At 43.6% G+C, this 8,902-nt stretch overlaps 1 long non-coding RNA gene across 1 annotated transcript; it reads left to right on the top strand.

The window, feature by feature from the left end:
- Window positions 1-3,735: 3,735 nt before the first annotated feature.
- Window positions 3,736-8,412, top strand: LOC132652208 (uncharacterized). Its single transcript, XR_009589687.1, has 3 exons — window positions 3,736-3,927; window positions 7,757-7,902; window positions 8,274-8,412. It is a non-coding gene; the product is annotated as an uncharacterized LOC132652208 (long non-coding RNA).
- The last annotated feature ends 490 nt before the right edge of the window (window positions 8,413-8,902 follow it).

The raw sequence follows: 8,902 nt of genomic DNA, 5'->3' as shown, positions 1-8,902 counted from the left end.
TGTGGGCGGTGTCACCCCCCAGGTAGTGTGGGAAAGCAGGCAGGGTGAGCCATGGGAAACAAAGCCGGGAAGCGGGGTTTCTGTGGTTTCCGCTTCAGTGTCTGCCCTGAGTTCCTGCCTTGGCTCACCCAGGTAACGGACTGCAAAAAGTAAACCCTTACTTCGCCAAGTTGCTCCTGTTAGTGGCGCTTATTGCAGCAGCAGGAAGAAAACCGTGCCAAGTCACCCTTCCGCTGGAATGCTCTTTTAGCTAGGCTGAAGATCCTCACATTTTAGCCTTTGACATCCCCTCTCATTCTCTGGAAAAGCAGCCCCACCCCCATCCTTAAAACCCTGGTTTTTGTCTTTCTGTCCCGCTCTTCTCTTGTGTGGCAGCTCAGGTCCAGCGTAACTTTTTGGCAAGGTCTTTTCCATCTCCTGGACGGGGTCAACTGTTGGGTCGGTCCTCTTGCTCCCCGAGAGAGCCTTTCTCCGCCAGGTGCTTGTGGCCAGCACTCTGTCACGGCGATGGGAAGTAAATGAGGGCGCACACGTGCTCGGACATCTCACACTGAAGCTCGTGACACGGGCATTTGCTACATAGCAACTGAAAGTAAAATCTGGGCTCCTAACGCCATCCTTACCGCTGATTTTATTATTAGGTTTTGGCATTTTTTAAATTACAACATTCTTTTTGAAACAATTTCTCTGGGATGACAGTGAAAGCACCTCAAAACACAGACACAACAAATCACACCCTTGGCCGTCACCATCTCCTGGTCCAGGTTCTGGTCTGCAGCGTAAACAGTGTTAATGTTGTGTGCTGCCTTCTTTGGGGGATGGGCACAGAGAGGTTGTTAAAAATATTGCGTTTTGGCTGGGGAGACAATTCAATCAAAAAAGTGCTTCCCTCAAAAGCATCAAGACCTGAGTTCAGGGTCACGGCCCAGTCCACAAAACAGTGCCGTGGGGGGTGGGGAGAATGCGTGTGTGCAGCCTCCCCCCCCCCGTTTTTACATCCCCCCACTCTCTCACGCACACACACACATCCTTTAAAGCAATAGGCTTCCTCTACAGGATGCGTTTGGAGAACTGAGAATAATTATGGAGCAAGTGAAAGATTTGGGACAGTGTTTTCAGTGGTTATTGAATGAACGATAAATGGGTTATTCATCTCTTTGTTGAAAAGCGGAAGTAGATATACAGTAATATTATTAAGTGGAGCCAAGTAGAAGGCAGAGGACCCGGGCTCAGAGAGTGGGGGAGGGGCAAAGGTGAGCTCAAAGGACTATGGCATACGTGTTTGAAAATGCCATGATGAAACCCATCACTCTTTATGCCAACCTAAAAAAATTATTTTGAGAATCAGTATCATCTACGACTTTATTTTAGTGATTAAATTATGTGTTTAATCCCTTGGTGGCTTTAAAAAAAAGATGACATTGCAATTTGATAAGTCTGTAGCGACTAAGAGAAAACCAGGTTTACAACAGCTTGTAAATACCATGTGAAACTATTCAAGTGATTTTAAAAGGCCATTTAACAGCTTTCAAACAATCAGCCTCACCCTGTGTTAAATTAAGAAAAAAAAATTTTTTTCCTGTTTTAAAAAAAGCAGAAGAGCGCCACCTTGTGGTTCACAGAAGTAGTGCCCAATTTGTATTCGCTGATTTGGATTCCTGTACACCGCCTGTATCAGAGCTGTTGATGCATTTCCGAATCATACGGAATTTGTTCATTTTACAAATTATATGTTTTTTTGTTTTTGGTGAGGAGGAGGACCTTTGCTTTCATTGGTGGAAGGTTCTGGAAACTTCTCTCCAACATCTTCCCAGCACTCTCTGTTGGGGGAAAATCACCTGGTTAGGCCACGCCTCCCTCAGGTTCTGTCCCCAAGCACCGATCATAGGCGGGCAGAGACAGCCCACACCCTTGTTGGTGACAGGTGAACTCCGATTGGCCACTTAGGACGGCTGTCCCGGCCTTTCAGCTCCTTCTTTTCACGCAGACTTTTCTCTTTCGGGGATCCCTGCAGGTTCAATTCTGCTTAGGTGTCTGCTTCTGTAGGACCCCAGACTAACGCGAGATCTCCTCTAAAAGTCACAGGAGAGACTTAGATTCTAGTGTTTGGACCGCCTTGTTCCCCGCGCCTGGCGCTGATGGGCAGGTGTCCTGGGATACCAGTGGGCTGAGACGCTCAAGGCTACAGGTAGGACTTCTGACTTAGCCTCCCACCTCACTGCTCACCGCGACCACGATGGCTTTCGGACAGTAAGAACCCGGAGTCGCTGCCAAGCCCCTTCTGGAAGCACACTCCCCTGAGGAAGAGCCGCGGGTGTCATCTCTGTAAACACGCAGCGCGCCCTGTGGACCGTTACTCTTTGCGGAGGGGCAGAGGGTTTATGGTCCTGATGGAAAGGCCACCGTAAAGTTAACGCTTTTGGAAACTGCAGAGGAGTCTCACTTGACACCGTGCTCTCTGCTTTTCTCCTGACACTCACGTGGCGCCAGGACCCTAGGGTACGAAGGCTTCAGGTCGAGGGGCAGAGAGTTCGGGCAGAGTCTCGGCTTTGCTGCACAGCGAGTGAGCTCAGACCTGAGTGAATCACGTGCCCTCCTTTAGCTTGTTTCTGTGTCTAACAGAGGCACGAATCTCTACCCCATCTCAGTTTAAGGCATAAGAAAACAAAACGGAACACGTGAGAACATTTAAACTAAAGCACAGTTGTCTACTAAGGCTTTATTGTTACTAATTTTATTTTTATGAAATTATCTGCTAAAGAAAACAAATAGGAATTTTAATCTTTTGTCAGGATCTTTTTTTTTTTTTTCCAGTGTGTGCTGAGAGAAATTTTTCCCGCCCACCCCGCCCACCTCCTCAAGCTGAGATTGGCTTACCTCCTATCTGTCCTTCCACAGCCTGAGGCTTACAGGTGTGAGCCACCATGGCTGACTCAAGAGATTTCTTTGAAATATTCTGAATCAACTATTTAGATAGAAATATTGACTTTGCTTTCCTTCTATCCTCTAAGATAGATGGGTTTTTTAATAATAAAAGTTAGGTCACGTAGTTACCATTTGAAAGGTTAAGATGGACTAGGCCTGAGTTAGTTAACCTGAGTGAAAGGCCTGTGGGAACAGGAAAGCAATGGTTAAGGAGGTCATCTCCTACTGCCTCACCACTGAAGCTAAGAATAAAGAGACCTCTTTGTCTGTACACAGCAATGAATAATATTTTTCTCTAATGAAAATTTGTGGTGTTCCTTCATAGTTAAAAAACCCCCGTTAATAATTTATCTCTACAAATTATGTTTTAAGGCTATAATCTTAATGCTATTGTATTCTGCATGAATTATTCATTTGTAATTGGAACACAAATGAGAGCACTGAACTGTTCTTTCCGTCTTAGGCAACTGTGAAACATCTGACATGGTTATCTAGTAGCTGGTATGGTACCCTGCTTAATCTAAGCAGGAAAAGAGGAATGATCTGGGGCTCTCAGGAATGCGCCTGGGGGCGGGGCACTGACCAGGCAGTAGGCTCAGGCCATCCAAGGAATGCCCTTGCTCCTCCCTTTTCTTTACATTCCTGGGCTAAACCCTGACCGAGGTTGTGTTCTGTGCCCATCCCGTGGTCCTCAGATTGTGAAATATCTTCCACAAATACTGGTAACACGTGCCACCTGCCTGACTCAGTCCTGGCTTGCCTGTGCTCCTTTTGCCCTGATGGTTACTTTCCTCATTTCCAGGATGAAGGACTTTGGTGAGGGTAACACCTCCACGTGCCTGTTTCACCCCTCTCGGAAGACGCCACAGAAGGCCAACTGGTCGGTGGTTACCACGCCCTGAGGGGCGGGTGTTTCTTACTCTTGGCATGACTTCTGAGAATGGCGCGTACAGCAAGAGGAGGCGGCACACACTGGAGTAGTGCAGTTTGGTATCTGCCCAGGTAAATCACATTTGTTTCCTGTTTTCTTTTTTCCACCACGGCCATTACCAACATGGGCACTCACTCCGCAGGGACAGTAGATTACCCGTGGAGATGGAGTCTGGACTGTAGAGACAGAAGCTCTTTGTAGGTGTACACAGGGGTGGCTTCTGAGGCAAACTGCAGATTGCTCCTTTGAGAATGAGCCTGGTGAATGCCTTAGAGTGGCGTCAGCTGGAGAGGAGGCAAAGTGTCTGTACTATATATATCCAAAAACATCTCAGGGGCAGCTCTGCTCTTTACCACCTTGTATATTAAATACCGTGACATCTATTATTTAAGCAAGACAAGCTGTCTTGTTTTTTTGTTTTTGTTTTGTTTTTTTGGCTTACTGTAATATGTAAAACATTTTCCTTATTCAGAGGTCACTATTTATGAGTTATGTATTTGTTTGGTTGTTTTTGAGACAGTCTGACTTCATAGCCTACACCAGCCTACAACTCATAGCCCAGGCTGGCTCTCATGATCTTCCTGCCTCAGCTTCTCACTCACTGGGATTATGGTGAGACCCATCCCATCGGGCAGTGTGTACTTTTTCAGTAGTTTTGAACTCTTATTTGAATAGACAGTTTATCCTTCTGTTCTTAAAACATCTTTTCCAACAAACACTAGAGGGCATTCATCCCTCTTCTCAAAGTAAAGTGACATTGCTTACCAACGAGCTGAGGAAATCAAGGTTTTCTTTACATGTTTATCCTTGAATTTCTGTGCTTTTACATACATTTTATCCAAGTCTGATAGCTATGATATTAACATACCCTTTCCTGGCCTTTAGGAACTCATTTTTTTTTTTCACACTAGGTGAAAATCTAATGGAAGATAGGTAAATTTCAAGACATGCTGTATAACTCAGGAAACTGTCGTTTTTTGGGGGTGGGTGTTGAGTTCAGTTTTGGTATCTGTCAGCTGAGTGCTTTCATTTGTGAAAACGGGGACACTCAATTGACAGCTCCCCGTTTTCAGGTGAGCTCTCTCCTGACAGCAGCGGCAGTCTGGCCGGTGGAGAAGGTCCAGGCGCTGCAGAAGGCGGAGACCACAGAGAGCAGAAAGAGAAAAGCAAGGGCAGTTCCATCAGATAAGGGGAACCTGAGGAGAGTAGACTTGAACTCTTCAGCTTTATCTGATGTGACGTTCCTAGGCTAACAGGTGAGAGGGAAGGGCTATGAATCATTTACAGCTCTTGGGCCTCATGCTTCTGCGTTTGGCGTATCTGCTTACAGATCATCTACCGCATTTTGCAGCTTCTACTGCTTTCTTCCCTTGGTCCCCTTAGAACCCCTCTCCTAGTCTACAGAGCAGCACCACGTTACAAGATGAAGGCTAAACAGCCTTAGACATAATTGGAGGTCAACCTGCTAGCGTTCCGAACCAGGTCAAAAGAATGTGACGTTTGGATTGTTTAGCAGAACAGGTCTGGAACCTCTGGTCCCATTAGACTGAGGCAGGAGGATGATTTGAGTGCTTAAAGCGCATGAGTTTGAAGGCAGCCTGGACAACAGAGCAAGTCTCCATCTCAAAGCAAAATAAAAAACTCCTAAACCAAAGTTGCAACTGCATAAATTTATTTATTTATTTATTTTGAGAGAAAGAGATAGGGATGGGGTGATGTTTGCTGACCGTGTGTGGGTACTGAGACAGGCCTGCTGGCCTCATGTTGACATCAATGTTGTGGGCCCAGCCGGCTCCCTGTGTGCGGTACAGGCATTCCCTGCCTCCTAAGAAACAGACTCCTTCAGCTGAGTCTCCTTTGGTCTCTTGAGTCCAAAAAGAGTCCGATGTTTCTTTTTTTATTATCACTCTTGTTAAAATTCTCTCTAAGAAATATATACATATATATATCTCCTATAACAGGAAAATCAATGTTCTAAAAGTAATGGCTATAACTGAAAAGTGCTGTGTTGTGCCAAGAACCTTTTAATTCTATGAAGCCATCTTATCTTTAGATTGCTTTTGCCAGTTAGTTTATAAAGCTACCCAAATTGCTTGCATTTTTGTGTTATGTCAGTATAAAAAATTGGGGCAGGAATATGGAACTTGCCTGATGCCCTTTTAAGGACAAACATAGGTCTCAGATTTGTAGGGATTCTTTTACATGAATATAAGAAATTCTCAGGCTAATTTATTTATTTTCCATTGTAGTAACATAAAAGTTCTGAGCCGTTATAACAGAAAGTTACTGCTGCACACATTATTCATTAGAATTTACAATTCAAGGCTGCATAGCAGGCTGTGTGTGTGTGTGTAAATAACCTGCTAAATACACATGTAGTGTGTAAAAAGAGTCCATAAAATATTACCTCAAAAAGCAGATGAGCGTGTTTGTGTCTTTTAAGAGGATTGCAGAAATAATATAGACAGGACTCTGGAGTTCTGCAATAAGAACAGTGAATATTAGATTTACAATAAGGCCTTTTAGACAGAAAACACCCAGTGCATACGGCTGATCTCCACGTGCCTGGCATGGCTGCTCTGGACTGCTTCTAACTTTCATTGCTTTCTATTACCCTGTCATTCCCTCTGTCTCGAAGCTCGTTTTTCTCTCTGGGCTGAAAAAGTTTTTTTACAGGAGTATTTCAGATTCGCCTGTTGTTCCTCTACCTAAAAATGTAGACATAAAAAGCATTAACTAAAGGGCTGGTGAAACCAGTTATGTTCTTTGTCATTGATGAAGCCACAATGACAAATATGAAAGAATGTCTACTACCCTAAGCATTCTTCCTTGTGGCCGTCATGTTTACAAAAGTTTCTTGGTATTTTTAAGTATGTGTGTATGTATGTGTGTGAGTGCCTGCAGAAGCCAAGATTGGGTCCCCTGGAGCTGGAGGTAGTCATGAGTCTGATGTGGGCTCTGAAAGCAAAACTCAGGGTCTTTGCAGGAGCATGCTCTTAACCGGAGCCATCTCTCCAGCTTCATGTCATCTTTGTTTTGAGTACCTACAGCTTTAGTCATGGAAACAGTTGGCACATTGCTGCATATGGGTGTAAGCACACTCATGTCATGGTGCATGTGGACAGAGGGCAGGCCAGACAACCTTGGATGTTGGGTCTCTTTGCTGTTTCCTTCTTTGCATGCAAGCCTGGATGGCTCATGAGTTCCCAGGGATTCTCTTGTCTCTGCCTCCACCTCTCTGTAGGAGCACTGGGATTAGGGATGCTTTTATTATGTGCCTTTTTTTTATTGTGGGTTCTGGGGATATGAACTCAGGTCCTTATGCTTGCACACAGCAGGAACTTTACTCACTGATCCATTTCTCCAACCCCCAGAATAAACTCATTCCCATTGAGGTGAGAGCTGTATTTTTGTGTCGACACAGTTTGAGTCTCCAGGCTGCTTGGATTTGGGGAAATGTTCTGTCTTTTTCCTTTGCTTGACTCCAAAGTCCAGGCTGTTGAGACCCTGTTGTTTTTGTGGGAAAATGGGCTCCAAATTGACAGTCAGAACTGATGGATCTTAGTCCACAAACCAAAGACATTATACTCCCATTTAGTGTTCTTTTTAGGATACCAGCCCACTCTTTGATCCCAACCCCCTGACCAATCTAACCATCCATCCCTGGCCCACACAATGGAGTTAGAGGTGAAGAAGCCTTCCTTCCTTAGTTGGCCCCCACTGGCATGCACTGTCTTCAGTCACAGACAGGCTTGAGTAGTTACTTGAAGCTGGGTCAAGGTCAACATCACACTTTTCACTTGCCCTGAATTATTTTGCCATGTTGAGCTAGGAATGCTTCCAAATTAAACTATACAAGATTAAGAAGAATAATTATCTTAGTTTTTTTTCCCCTCCAAGAGTTATGCACTGTGGACAAGGAGAAAAGAGAGTGCACTTAGCGGTGACCAGAAGAGGCCACGCTGTCCTGCCAGAAACCAGCCTCCTGTTTAATTGTTTTCCTGCCTCCAGAGACTGAGCTTTAGAGAAAGCCAAGTGGAAGACATGTAAGTCATCATCTTTGGAGAGGAGAAATAAGTGTTATCTGAGTAGAGTTGCTTGAGTCATCATTTGCAAAGGACATAATAATCACTGTGGCATGTTGAAACAAAAAAAATAGCAGGTTAATAGTCTTGCATAGTTTTCTTTGAATTTTTGCCGTGTCTTTGTTTTGTTTTCCTTGTGGGAGAAGACTGCTATGTAGCCGTCCCAAAGGATTCTAGAGAGTTCTTTATCTGTCCGCACCTGGCTAAATAGTATTTGGCACTCTACAGCTTTGGGAATACTTGAATTTATCGATCATCAGGGTGGAGGTGGCTGTGTCAAAATTTTTGACCTATCTTTTTTTTCTTTTTTTCTTTTTTTTTCTGTCTTTCAGGCAACTAAATGGTCTGGAAGATTCCAAAGACTGTGGAATTTTTGCAAATTATAAAACAGAGGTAGCAAAACCACATCTAGAGATGTTTACCCATCGAAGAGTGTGACAGTAAAAATAACAAATGACTCAAACGTACAGGGCAATAAAGGTGCTGTTAAGGTAAATTTTAGTTCATTTGTTTTGTAGAGTACTACTTATTCATTAAAAGTGACGTAGATCTAAATTTCCTTAGATAAAAAATTCATAGTGTATTATAGTGCTATGTGAATGAAAATATATGTAGATGTCACATATGCCTATTTATTTACACATTGAATAGTTGTGATAATTTTTGAACAATTAAGAATACTATTTTTCTTCATGATTATCTACACCATTAACTCTTCCCTACTAAAAACGAATATAGAAAAAAAAGCCTGTATTAGTTATCTTGAAACCCAAGTATTTAAAACTACCTCCCATAGATTTCTTCACTTCCGTTTATCCTAGTAAGATGAATCTGAGTGTGCACGTGAATACAGAAATCAAACATTGCTCTGACAAAGAGCTACACCATATTTCAGGATTTAAATTTTCTTTGCTCAGTGTTGTAAACGCCTATTTTGATGGAGTTTTGCTCTCTGTCTACT

This window comes from Meriones unguiculatus, chromosome 2, assembly GCF_030254825.1.
Source record: "Meriones unguiculatus strain TT.TT164.6M chromosome 2, Bangor_MerUng_6.1, whole genome shotgun sequence".
Lineage (NCBI taxonomy): Eukaryota > Metazoa > Chordata > Mammalia > Rodentia > Muridae > Meriones > Meriones unguiculatus.
Note: the sequence above shows the minus strand (reverse complement) of the source record. Positions and strands in the feature narration are given on the sequence as shown.